Consider the following 4,268-nt stretch of genomic DNA (forward strand, 5'->3'; position numbering starts at 1 on the left):
TTTGGCCTTTGTCTTTTCCTCTTGCCTGGCAACTCCATATTCAGCATCTTTCTTCCAATATACCCAGCATCTCTACTCTGCACATGTCCAAATAATCTCAAACTTGTCTCTCTTGCTTTGTCTCCAAACCATCTAACCTGAGCTGTTCCTCTAATATACTCCTTCCTAATTCTGTTCTTCTTCGTCAACCCCAGTTAAAATCTTAGCATCTTCAGCTCTGCCACCTCCAGCTCCACCTCCTATCATTTTGTCAGTGCCACTGTCTCCAAACCATATAACATAGCTGATCTCACAAGCATCTTGTAAACCTTCCTTTTAACTTTTGCTGGTACCCTTCTGTTGCAAATCACTTGTGACACTCTTCTTCACCCACTCCACCCTGCCTGCGCTCTTGTCTTCACCTCTCTTTGCCACTCCCCATTACTTCTCAAAGCAAACATCGCACCTGTAGTGCTCTTTTGTGGCATGAAACCATACTGCTGCTCGCTAATCATCACCTCTCCTCTTAACCTAGCTTCTATTACGCTTTCCCATATCTTCATGCTGTGGCTGATCAACTTTATACCTCTGTAGTTGCTACAGTTCTGCACATCGCCCTTATTCTTGAAAATCAGTACCAGTATGCTTCTTCTCCACTCCTCAGGCATCTTCTCACTTTCCAAGATTGTGTTAAACAATCTAGTTAAAAAGTCCACTGCCATCCCTCCTAATCACCTCCATGCCTCCACAAGTATGTCATCTGGACCAACTGCCTTTCCACTCTTCATCTTCTTCATAGCTGCCCTCACTTCCTCCTTGCTAATCCACCGCACTTCCTGATTCACCGTACCCACATCATCCAACCTTCTCTCTCATCTTCGTCATTCATCAGCCCCTCAAAGTAATCCTTCCACCTTCTCAGCACTCTCCTTGCTTGTCAGCACATTTCCATCTCTATCCTTGATCGCCCTAACCCGCTGAAAATCCTTCCCAGCTCGGTCTCTCTGTCTAGCCAATTGGTACAAGTCCTTTTCTCCTTCCTTAGTGTCCAACCTCTCATACAACTCACCATACACCATACTTTTCCTTTGCCTTCACCACCTCTCTCTTCACTTTACGCCGCATCTCCTTGTACTCCTGTCTACTTTCTTCATCTCTGACTCTCTCACTTCTTCTTTGCCAATCTCTTCTTCTGTATACTTTGTTGTACTCCCTCATTCCACCTCCAAGTCCCCTTGTCTTCCTCCCTCTGTACAAATGACACACCAAGTACCTTCCTAGCTGGCTCCCTCACTATTTTTGCAGTAGTTGCCAAGCCATCTGGTTACTCTTATCTACTACCCAGTGCCTGTCTTAACTCCTCCCAGAACTCCACACAACAGTCTTCCACTTTTCCACTGTTCAATATGAATAATAATGACATTTTTACTGTGCACTTTAAGGCATGTTTGACCTATTCTATCGGCAGTATCAAAGATTAGCAATAGTAAAGAAATGGAAATACCATGCTTGTTTCTCTCATTATCCAGCTTTGGTTATAGGTTCAGCCAGATCCTACTGCCTGAAGTATGGTCTAGCTAGCAAGGCTATACCATTACAGTACAGTGAGTTTGAAGGCTTCGTCAAGAATTCAGAGGGCCAATCTGCTGTTATATTGCAGTACTAGAAATGGCAAAATTTACTTGGACAGGCAGTACTGGAAAATTCTCTGGTACTGTTTTTGACTAGCATTTCAGCTAGTTGGTGTGCTCACCCAAAAGCAAACCAAGGGCCTACCTTTGCTTCTCATGTGGAGAAGAAGGAAAGCAATTGCGGTCAAGAAGAAACCGCAACATATGACACTCCTCCTGTTTTTAATTCAGTGAGTCAAGGTCAGTCCCACCCACTCTCTTCTATTGGTTGAGCATTGCTATTTTGCAGATTATAGTTAGCGGGGCCAAACATGGTGTGAGACAAATGAGACACAATTTCCTTGCAACAGAAAGTGATTGCATTTGGTGCACTCTGTTGAAATGAACAAGAGACAATGTTTTTTTTTTTTTTTGCTGTTGTGACTGTGGCTTTAGTGTCTTCACCGGCAGTCAACGAGCTCCTGTGTGCCAGCCTCCACAGCCAATGTGAGAAACTAAAAGGAGGTTATATAATGTCACTTTCCTTCTCTGGCCCCAATTCAGCTGTCATTGTGAAAACGGATGGCCCCTGTGGCATCTAATAACAGTAGCAGAAGGTTTGACTGAAACAAACTCACAGAGCCAGATGTTCACCTCATTTCCAAAGCCTGCAACACCTCACAAATACTCAAACACCATGGTGACATAATTTACATTATTGAGTAGCAAGAGCTCATTTCTTGGTTTAAGTGGGGGTAAGCAATCCTGGGTGGAAGTTAGCAAGAGCTAGCTTAGCTATATTTTGAAAACATACTGCAAAAGAATTCGCTCCGTCACTTCCACCCAAAAGCCTTGTGGACATGCAACTGATTAACAGCAAGTAGGGACCAATGGAGATGCCGCCTTGTAAAGATCTCTCCTGATTGCCTGATAAGCCAATCAGGAGAGCTCTTTGGGCGGCATGGTGGCCCAGTGGTTAGCACTGTCACCTCACAGCAAGAAGGTCCTGGGTTTGAACCCCAGGGTTGTCCAAACTTGGGGGTCATCCCAGGTTGTCCTCTGTGTGGAGTTTGCGTGTTCTCCCCGTGTCTGCAGTGGGTTTTCTCCAGGTGCTCTGGTTTCCCCCTACCATCAAAAAGAAACATGCATGTTAGGGTTTATACTCCTGTCTGTGTCCATGACCAAGGCAATTGGAAAAGAACTGGAGTTGACCCCAGGGTGCAGTATGAAGGCAGCAGCCCACTGCTCCTAGCTACACAGATCACACCTAGGATAGGTTAATTTGCAGTAACTGAATTTCCCAAAGGGGCTTAATAAAGGAAACTTAATCTTAGTCTTAATAAGGAGCAGGAACAGAGGACATTTTCTGTCCCTGTTTACAGTACCTAGAGCAGCAGCAGAGCCCAGATGTTTTTCTCAGAGCAGCTACTTACTTGATAGCTGTTGGCATGTAGAAACACTTTGACCAAATATTTTTAAAAAAGTGCTCAAAATAAAAATTGCTGATAGCCGCTATAATGAGGCCTGTACACAGCTGCATTGCTAGTCAGATTCACGCAAGCAATGTTTTTTTATTCTGAAATTTCTGTCTGTGCTTTTAATCCAAAGAGCAATTCAATTTATATGTGACCATAAAACCTGACTTCCAGCTGTCGTTTAAAGCTATAAAGGACTTATATTGTTTACTTATCTGCTTATAAACAGACATTCTTTTTGAGTTATGATGAGAATATATAGTCTCCAAAAGCTTGTGTTCCATCAACAAATATGAGTTTGTGTAGTAAATATTCTAAAAATTTGCATGGTAATATTAATTTTACATTAAAGAAAATATGGTCCTCACAAGTATAAAACCCATCTGTAATGAGGGGAAAAGCTACTGGACAATAATAACAAAGAAAAACAAAAGCTAAATCTATTTTCTTGTCATTGACCACCTTATCTTATAGCTTATTTCTCCAAATACTTAATAAGTGAAAGATTTAACAGGGGATAATTCTCATGTTTCATTGCACTTTATTGAGCTAATCTTTTTACAAGTTGTTCTTGTAACTTGATGCGATGTTCAGCCAAGTGTATGTGCCTCAACTAAAATAAAGCATGCTTGCGTATCTAGATTGAAAAGAAAGAAAGAAAGAAAGAAAATTAATATTAATCTGCATATCAACACAGCCATACAAATGGATATTAATGGCACAACATTGCATCAATGACAGAATTTAACAAAGCAGATTTTTTTTTTTGTTGGTTTTTTTATATTTTGTAGAGTGACACATCTTGATACATACGAAATACATACGAAATGCGTCCCAGTCTTTCTACCTTTCCAGTGTTCATTATGTTGAGAGGGAATATACAAACCCGGTTAAGACTGTTAGGGGCCGTCCATACATTATAGCCTGGTTCATTCCCCCTATGGTCAGTGGTCCTGGTTGTACCCTGACCCCGTCTTGCTTCCTCCCCCAGCCTGAACAGTCAACATTACACATTATTTACAGAGGTTGAGCAAGAGGGAACAGTTTTAATCAAGCGAGCATATGCTCATTTTGAAACGCTGCCAAATATGTGAGCTGTGATAGAAGACAGACTACATGGCTTGGTTGACCAAGACACATTTCACACACCCTCCCATGCTATCGGCCAGCCATTTGAACTCTTAGCTCATGTGTACCATGAAAT

Source organism: Lampris incognitus, chromosome 11 (genome assembly GCF_029633865.1).
Source record: "Lampris incognitus isolate fLamInc1 chromosome 11, fLamInc1.hap2, whole genome shotgun sequence".
Taxonomy (NCBI): domain Eukaryota; kingdom Metazoa; phylum Chordata; class Actinopteri; order Lampriformes; family Lampridae; genus Lampris; species Lampris incognitus.